This window comes from Oryzias melastigma, linkage group LG11 (genome assembly GCF_002922805.2).
Source record: "Oryzias melastigma strain HK-1 linkage group LG11, ASM292280v2, whole genome shotgun sequence".
Classification (NCBI taxonomy): domain Eukaryota; kingdom Metazoa; phylum Chordata; class Actinopteri; order Beloniformes; family Adrianichthyidae; genus Oryzias; species Oryzias melastigma.
This window is the reverse complement of record NC_050522.1, coordinates 331,623-341,542: the sequence shown is the minus strand read 5'-3', so window position 1 is coordinate 341,542 and position 9,920 is coordinate 331,623. Positions and strand designations below refer to the sequence as shown.

Genomic DNA, 9,920 nt, shown 5'->3' with positions numbered 1-9,920 from the left:
GGACGGATGGATGGACGGATGGGTGGATGGATGGATGGACGGATGGGTGGATGGATGGATGGACGGACGGATGGATGGATGGTGTTTGTTTTGATGATGTCAGTTTTATACAGTTTTTAACAAGAATAAATTAGTATAAAAGTTGAATTTGCACAAATTTAACAAAACAGTGATAAAAATAGTTTGCACAGATAATCCATCCATCTTCCTGACCACTGTGTCCCTTTCGGGGTCGCGGGGGTGCTGGAGCCTATCCCGGCTACTGAAGGGCGAAGGCGGGGTTTAACCTGGACAGGTCTCCAGTCTGTCACAGGGCCTCAATCACACACATTCACTCTCACATTCACACCTAGGGGCAATTTAGAGTCGCCAATCAACCTATGAAGCATGTTTTTGGACGGTGGGAGGAAGCCGGAGTCCCCGGTGAAAACCCACGCATGCACGGGGAGAACATGCAAACTCCACACTGAAAGGTCCCAGCCGGGAGTCGAACCGGGGCCTTCTCGCTGTGAGGCAAGAGCGCTAACCACTGCGCCACCGTGCAGCCCTGCACAGATAATATTTCATATAAATGATTTCATTTTTAAATCAAAATATATTTTAAATCTGTGTTGCCGACAGAAGAGCAAGGCTCCAAATGAATCATATTTAAGGGAAGTGATGCTGAGTTATAGAATCAGAATGAAAAGAAAAGAAAGTTGGTCTTCCTGCTTTTCTGGAGAAAGTTGTTCAGATCTGATGTTAGATAGTTACAGAAGACGTGAAAGGATTCGACTGAAATCCTTAGAAAGATTTCCCGTTGGTTTCCTCTGGTTTCCTGCTGTCAAACTGAGTAATAAGTACTTTGGTTAAAGGTTGAATCAGCTCATCTGCAGCTCCTTCTTCTGTCTGTGCGTTTGAGCGTCTCAGCGTCAGAGCTGGCTTCGACTGCTGTAACTATTAACACGGCTGCCGCTGGCCTTGCATCATCTCATCGAGGGGGGGGGGCAGACCGAAGCGATGCAGGATATCTGCAGAACAGTTGCCAGGGAAACAAAAGTTCTTGTTCTCATGCAGCCGGGAACACCTCCCAGTTATCACACAGAGAACGGATGAGACTTTCTCCCACAGTTTGAGTGTGTGGGCAGAACAAAAATCAGCTTTTCTGCTGGTGGGAGTTTAACCCACAACCTAAACATGTCCTTCTTAATAGACAAGGAGGCCAACAATCCATGAATTCTGGAGAAGAAGAAGACCATTTATTTGGAAGGTTTTGTTTACTGTGGTCTTTGGAGTAAGCTTGAATTCTCCACCTTTTCTTTCATCGTCTGTTTTTCTACAAAGAGTTTTCTTGCAGCTGCTAAAACATTTAACAGATCGGGGTGCAGGTGTCTAAATTTACCCCAGCCTCATTGCTCCTGCTGCACTGATGGATGGCTATTTTAAGCTTTGCTCATTAGCTGAAAGCCTCCATTTGAGCTTTACACCACCTCAGCACATTTTTAATTTGATCACAAACTTGTGTTTTGCTTCAACTTTGTACATCTCTATAAAGCAAGAGGGAGTGACACTGAGCTGCAGACAAACCCTTATAAAAAACATTATCTTCGTGCTACTTTTGCTGCTGTGACTGATGAAAATCTTCGTAAATTCTAAAACTCGCCCTGTGACAGACTGGCGACCTGTCCAGGGTAAACCCCGCCTTCGCCCATCAGCAGCCGGGTTAGGCTCCGGCACCCCCGCGACCCCGAAAGGGACAAAGCGGTCAAGAAAATGGATGGATGGAATTCTAAAACTCTTGTTTAGTTTTACGTCTGTAATTTAGATATGCACAGAAATGCAACCAGAGTGTTAAAACCCAAATGTAATATGCAAAAAAAGGTCTAGATCTGGGGAGTCGAACTCAATCACTCAAGGGGCCAAAATCTGAAACTAATCTTAAGGTCGCGGGCTGAACAGGAGAAACATTTATTGAACACTCTAAAACTACATTTTAAAAACTTTAAAAACATAACTTTCTAAAATAATTCTGAACTAGATATATAGTATTACCTGCAATAATGCTAGTGTGAATGCTGGAAGCTGAATTTGGCCACTGAAGATGATGAAATTGATAGCTAAAAACGTTAAAGCTAATAGCTGAAAACACTGAAGTCGATAGCCAGCTAAAATATTAGCTAAGTGCCAAATTAGCCTTAAAAAAATAATAATTAAAAAAAACAGCTAACATGTAGTTAAAAAAATAGGTAAACTTCAAAACAAAAAACAAAATTGAAAAATACCTAAATTAGCCAAAACAACTAGCGTTTAAATATTAGCCTTACTCCAAAACAGCCTAAAAAACTTAAAAAAAGCCTAAATTAGGCAGAATGGCTAGCATGTCGCTGAAATATTAGCTAAACTCCAAAATAGCCTAATAAATCTTAGTTAAAACCAAAGAAGTCCAAAAACCTAGCAGAGTGCCAATTTTTAAAACTTTAAAACAGTTTTTTAAAATATTTTTTAACATAATTATAAATAATAAAAAGTCAGAAATATTATTCCAGAATAAATCAACTTAAACCTTAAATAACTTTCAATATTTTACTCTCCATAAAAATATATTTTTTTATACATTTCAGGAAAAGCCATCGGTCATATGTATGACAGTTTCCAACATGTGCTCCCTTCACCTGAAAAGTTCTCCCACCGTGCAGCCATGATGCTTTTTCTTCCAGCTCAGGGGCAAATATTGTCTAAAATTATGAAAGAACTACAAACACCAAGTAAAGTTCTGACTATGTCCATGAGGTTCTCTTCCCGTCGTTTATTCTTTGCATTTTCCTGCCTGGTCTTTTTCTTTTTCCGTGTCCCAGTTCTGCATATGAACTCATTTGAGAGCCTTCGGCTCACTTAAACATTTAGGTTGTGACATAGTTATGTAGTCAGTATGAACAGAGGCAGCCCAGTGCTGCGTTAGCCTACATACAGGCTAAGCTAACTCCACTCTGTGCTAAGTTATCAACACTCGTGGAACTTGATGCTAAGGTATCACCGCTGCTACAACTCGTGGAAGATTTCCGACAGGAAAAGGCGAGTAACGAACAAGATAATCACCAAGATCTCCTGGAGAGAAGGATGAATGACGTGGATTAACAAGTAAGAATGAACAACATCATTCTGATAGGACTTCAACTCAAACCCTGGGCCCGGCCTGGTGCAACCAGCGTTAGCATTGAAGCTAATGGAGGTGTTGGAGATGCTAACGAGTCGTGGAGAACAAAGTTGGAAAATATTCCTCGCGTCTAAAGGGATTTCCTTGGACCTAAATACTGTTGAGGTCTCTCATCCGCTTCCTCAGATAAAGAACTCGGATAAACCAGCGATCCTGATCAGGATTGTGAATCCAAAGCACCAGATAGCTCTGATGAAACAACCCAAACACCTGAAGGGTTCTCTTGTTTATCTTAATGCTCACCTGGTGAAATATCAGGCAAATATCTGGCAAAGAATGCGAGACTGTTACGAAAGAGAAAACAGAACCAAGGAGCTTGGGTCCAGAACTCCAGGATCTTTGTCAAACCACTCGGTCCACTGTACCTGACTGAACCACTGAAGATCAAAAGTATGAACGACTTCGAGAAGTGTGAGATTATGGACGTCTGAGCCTTTAACTGATGCAAAATAAATGTGAAATGTGATTTAAAGAAAACGACGCCCAGGATCTACCACTTCTGAAGGTGAACTTTGACCCGATTTTCAGCTGACCTGCAGACAACTTGAGCTCAATTTATTTGATATGATTTCATCTGAAGGACAGTCAAAACAACGAAGGATTATGTGGCCTTAGACCTGTCGCCTAGACTGTGATGTATCCCTGATTCTGCACATATTCTTGATGTTTTTCTTTTATTTTCTTTCACCTAAAGTGTAATTTATGACTGATCTTTATTACTGAAAACAATCTGCACAAACTTTGTTTTTTAATGAGTATATTTTTGATTTTTTTGCATTCGATAATATAGATGATTTTTCTTTCTGATAACAATTATTGAATATCATCGGGAGGATGTTCTGTATTGATCGGTGCTGGGGGTCTGGAATATATTCAGATGATTATGAATCATCTCGGTGTGCTCTGGATACAGGTGCTGGTTGATGTAGGTGATTCTTTTGGTGATGAAGGTCTGAATGTGCTGAGGTGTTTGGTATGGACTGATGTGGATGATGTTTTCCTGATAATAATCGTCTGAGTATATTTAGATTTTTGGTACTGATTAATTTAAATGACTTGTCTGTGGATGTTTGAAATTGAATTACATCACTGATCTTAAGGATCCTAAGATTGCAGGTTTGATTCCCGCCATGTGTTGAAGTGTCATTGAGCAAGACGCTGAACCCCACCTTGCCTCAGGTGGAGGTTGGTGCCAGTGTTTGGGAGCGGAGCCTCCACCACTGTGTGACTTGGACTGTGACTGTAAAGTGCTTTTGGCTGTCGAGGAAGGTAGAAAAGCGCTTTACTAGTACACACCATTCATTACTACACAAGTACTCTGGCATTTGAATCTCCTCTGTTTGTAACTTTACTCCAAACCATCCAACCAAGCACATCTTTTTTCAGCAATTTGTTTATCTGATATTTCTGGAGACAAAAGTCGCCCATTAACTGCATTTGTGCAGATGTTTAGCAGTAAAATCCATCATGGTAAAAGCCTTTTGTAATAACAGTAATGCAGAACATGGAGGCAGAGAGAGGCTCTCAGGACATTGTGATGGTGTGGTGCTCTGCTCAGAGGAATGAATCAGAAGATAGGAGAAGTGCCTTTTACGAAACATTTGACGTTTGCTTGGATCTGCTGAGATCAGGTACATAAATGTACAATTCTCTGTCCTTTTAAAGCTGTCAAAAGCAGTCTATCAGATTCCAGGAAGACTGTGATAGCAGCAGTGCATTTATGAGCCCTGCCATGAATCAGTGTCATGTTAATCAAATATTAGACCACTCTGCAGTCTCCAGAGAGCAGACACAGTCCTGAGGAGTCTGCTCAACTGGACGGGGAAGCTTTGGCTGTGCAGCCACAACGTCGATTTAGAGATGACAGCGGAGCCTGGAGGCGGACGGAAAAGAGCAAATCCTGAAGTCACAGCACCAAGTTGAGAAAAGTTCTGTTTTGATAAAAGTTTTTTTAAAAAGGAAACAATGTGGCTGGTTAGACCGAGCGCTGGTGGAATCCAATTTGCATCTGACCCCCACCCACTACTGAGCTAAAATGGACTGTGCTGTTCCTTGATGAGGCGAAGGAGGAAAAGATAAAAACAGAGAAAGACAGAGTGAAAGAAAAGCAGAAATACAAACGGAAGAGAAGGCTGTCCTTTGTCTTCCCTCCTTTTCCCCACATCCAGCAGTTTTTCGTACCTCTTAAAAAAGGGAAATTAGCATTGTGAGTCTCTGCTGCTAAAGTCTTTGTCGGTCTAATCCAAACCCCTGAAATACTAGAGAGAGCAGAACTATCCAGTATCCTGGATTTTAATCCTATTCAGAAACACGCTCCCCACTTTTCTTTAAAACACTAACTATGACCCGTTGCCGAGGTAACAGCCTAATGAAAAGGAATATTTTATGATGTCCATTTATGTATCCACTGTGTTCTGATGGTGAAAACTTGGATGATTTATGAAAAATGAATGTACGTACATTTGTTTCAAATGACAAATTGTTCAAACACAATGCATTGTGGTCTATATTCACCAATCCAGTGAGCATTGATGCACAGTAGGTTTTAGCAGAGACATCTGGGAGGTTTCTAGGGGAGTGGTTTTATGTACTCTAGGGCTGGGTTAATAAAATCGATTTAGTTTAATAGATCAATGATCGATTCAAAAGAAATATAAAACAATTTAGCAGTCCGCTAGCTTGATGCTGATGTTTAATGGTATTTCCCAAAGAACGGCTAATGCTAACGCTCAGTGAACTAAACATACCTTGTTGACTAAATAATCTTTATAAATTCATTTGTATGAATTTTTCTAAACTTTTTTAAGGAAATAATTTTTGAAAATAATAATAATTTGGGCTCTAAAACATAATTTCTCCGACCCTCCAATCAGAGGGATCTAAAGTCCTCCCCCTAAAGCTAAATCGCGTTGGGCTGAGAAGTCCTTTTCTTCCCGTGGGTGTGCTCTGAACCAAAGCCGTTTACGTTTACAAGTAATGACTTTTGTTGTTCATAGGTTAATTGGTGACTCTAAATTGCCCCTAGGTGTGAATGTGAGAGTGACTGGGTGTGATTGAGGCCCTGCGACAGACTGGCGACCTGTCCAGGGTGAACCCCGCCTTCACCCATCAGTAGCCGGGATAGGCTCCGGCACCCCGCGACCCCGAAAGGGAAGAAACGGACAAGAAGATGGATGGATGGACTTTTGTTGTAGCATGACCTTTTCAAAGTTTGAAAGCTGCTGTCGTTATGTAGATACAAGCACTGGAAGCTCCGCGCTAAAGCTAGCAGACTGACGATATTCGGTGACGTCATCGAATGAAAGTGACGTCCGAAATGTGAGTCACAATATTTCATAACTCTCCGTTTGGAGGGATGAATAAAGGGGAAGGGAGAAGGGAAGAATTCAGATTGGGCCTTTGTGTTGGATTTGTGATGCTATGTTGACTGGGCATGTGATGTGACCTAAAAGCTCATTTTTGCATGTGGTGTTCACACTTGACTGTTGTTACTAGATGATGCGCATGTCCACCACTTACAGCTGGAAGAGGTATATTATGATACGTCAAAGTGGTACAAATCTGGTGAATCTTGCTCCAGCCTTTTTCATTCACAGCTTTGTTCCAATTTATGAAAGACGTGGTGTCGGAGACAAGCTGGAGTTCATAAATCCTCCTCAATGATCCATTTTCAAACAGTTGGAACTTCTGTGAATTAAAAAGGACGTCATCTATACGTCACGATCAAATCTGAGTCCCTGACTGGTCAAGGTTCAACTTGGCTTAACTGTCCACACGAGTCCATTAGAGCTGGAAGTCACGGGGTACCTCACGATACAATGTGATACACGATACATGGCTCACGATATCGATTATAGCACAATACTGCAATAATTGAAAAAAAATGTATAAAATAACCCATAATCTATAGAAGAGCACATATTTTTGGGAAAAATATTTTCATTATTTTTTTTTGCTTGAACACAATCATAACTAGAAAAGTTGCATTACCTGCGATTCGCTAGCTGAAAGTAGTCGTGTTTTTGGTCCATGCTGAAGCTTTTTGCTGAAAATGGTGATAAAATTTACTTTAATTGCTGTAGGGATTTTCTGAAAATACAAAAACTATTTGCAAAATGTTAAATTTGCTAAAAGATTTGAAATTTCATTAAAGAACTATGAAAGAGTGCTGAAGTTGACCTACATTTCTGAAAAAATTGTAATAAAATTGCTAAAAAAAATCCCTAATACATGCCAATTCTGGAAAAAATATAAGCAGTAATGTCCTGAACGAGCTGAGCGTTTTGATACCAGGATTGATGAAACCACTGAAAGAGTGATTGAGTTTTTACGTGCTGAAAAACACCACAGAAAGGAGCAGGAGAATCACTATAGTGTGAATGTTTAGTAAGCAATCACACAATTAGCTACTATCTGAACATTTTAAACATTTTCTACTAAAATTGCTCTTTGTCTACCTTTACAACAATAAAACCTGTTAAGCTACTTTTGCTTTCTTAAGAAATTCTGTATTTGTGTGAAAAAACCAAAACAACCCAAATCAGTTTTTTTCTCCAAACCATTAACATCCAATCTATTATTAGCACATTTTTCACTGCAGGTCAAAATGTATGTGTGTAAAGTGAGAATGGTGTGAGTCTCACTACAGCTGAGTGTAATAAGCTGAAATACTGCATGTGCTGTTCCTGATCAGAGTTCTGAGCTGTGAATTCATGTTAATAGCTGTTTCCTCTGATCTGTGCTGGTTCCTGACACCTGGTTTCACTGGCTGGAAAACAAACCAAAACCATTAGAACCAATGACAAAGTCAAAATTAGTAAGGATAACCCAAAGCAGTCCGAACACAGAAAGTTAGAAACGCTCTTTTAACGAAAACAAAAAGCGAGAATATCAGCTGTCCAAAGATGATGAAGTTTTAAGACATAAAATAAGAGTTACTCACGAGGGAAACTGAAAAATAAAATGAGTCACGGCTTGCAGCATGAGATAAATGCTTTCAATAATGTCTTCCAGAAGAAAAGTTCTACACACTGAGGCTGTCTTCAATAACTCCAGAAATCCAGAAAAACATTCCAACAAGAAACAAAAATCTCCAGCTGGTCAGCTCATATAAAAGTAAAAAGGAGAAAACAATTTTATGTAAATAATAAAAAGAAACCTTAACAATTGTAACAGAAATATATACAATATTTATTTTATAAATGTCCTACCTATGAGTTTTTACTCATTGTTTTCTCCCTTAGATCGTTCACAGGATTAATCCCAGTTGTCTGTACTCTTGCCTGCAGAATCCTGCACAGCTACTTCCCCAAATTCATATATTAAAGTCAGACGAAGATTACAAGTACGTACTATTGTAGAGATGCATTGGAAATTTTAAATAAGTGTCTTGTAACGAGCAGCGGCGGTTCCAAATCATACTATCATAATTCATGTCTTGCAAACAGAGAAAGATCACTATTAAAAGCTTTAATAATACTTTAATGATCAAAAATGTATAAGTTCTTGATGTGCTTCCTAAGATGTCCTTTAATACTGTCTGAATGTGAACAGAGTGAGAGCAACAGCAGCTGTTTTTGAAGCACTATCATATTGTGGGGTCGAATCAGGATCAGCTTAAAGTGAACAAAAAACAGACTGAAAACTTGGACAAAAAAGACATTGTAACTGAAAAGAAAATGTAAAAACAAGACTGTAAATTAAAAAAAGGAAAACTTGAAATCCATCTTGAAAATTAGAAAAACATTATTTTTGAACATTAAAAAAATGCTGAAAACTTGAAATAAAAAAACTTTACATGTAAAAGTTACCAATTGAAAACAATGTATCCATTACTAACAGCTGCTGTTTCTGAGTCTTCACTTTTCAGACACATCACTGCATTGTCTGTACACATTTTAATCTCTTCCCAGGATAAATGTACTTGTTGTTCTATGGGATATTTTAGGGGATAAATGTAAAAACAGGAATGATTTGGTTCAGTGAAAATGTTCAGAGCAGATATAGAGCCACGTAGTTTCAGCCTTCAAAATAAGAGCGGCCAAGTAAAAATCATCTCTGGGTGAACGTATTTTATTACATTATGTGTAATTAGTCACTTTCATATTCTTGGAAACAGTTTCAATTAATTTGATCATTTTTACCTTTATTTTCCTGGCGATCAGACACAGTTATGAACAAAATCAGAGAGGAGTGATGTTAGAACCACGGCTGAGCTAACAGCAGCTCACTGACCGCAGTAGAAAACATTACAACAGGAAGAAGTTTGACTGGAATTGTATGACTTTTGATCTGTTTAAAAGAATTATGTGAGAATAGAAATTTAGGAAACTTATAACTGGTCAGAAAATATCTTCTTCAGCTCCATGTCTCATAGCCAAAGCTAATGCTAGTGTTGGCATTAGCTTTAGCATTAGCACAGATTAAAAGAATAAAATCAAAATTACTTATTAATCAAACAAGCAGCATTCAATGAAGTACTTGTAACCTTTGTCTAACTTTAACCGGGTTGTCAGAGAGAAATAATCCACGACTGGTTTAATATCATCCAGAGGAATTTGAGGAAGCTGCTGTGATACTGACATTTGAACTCTGATTTGTGAACAATCTAAGACAGGAAAACAAATACAACCAGGTAAGACATTTATGAAATAAATATTGTACAAATTTAGGTTACAATTGGTTAAGTTACCTTTTATTATTTATGTGAAATTGCTTTAAACAGCGT

At 38.9% G+C, this 9,920-nt stretch overlaps 1 protein-coding gene across 1 annotated transcript in view; it reads right to left on the bottom strand.

Annotated features, from left to right (window-relative positions):
• Positions 1-9,920, bottom strand: part of fam49al (family with sequence similarity 49 member A, like) — a gene marked incomplete in the record, with an annotated part of 42,483 nt that overhangs the window by 22,771 nt on the left and 9,792 nt on the right.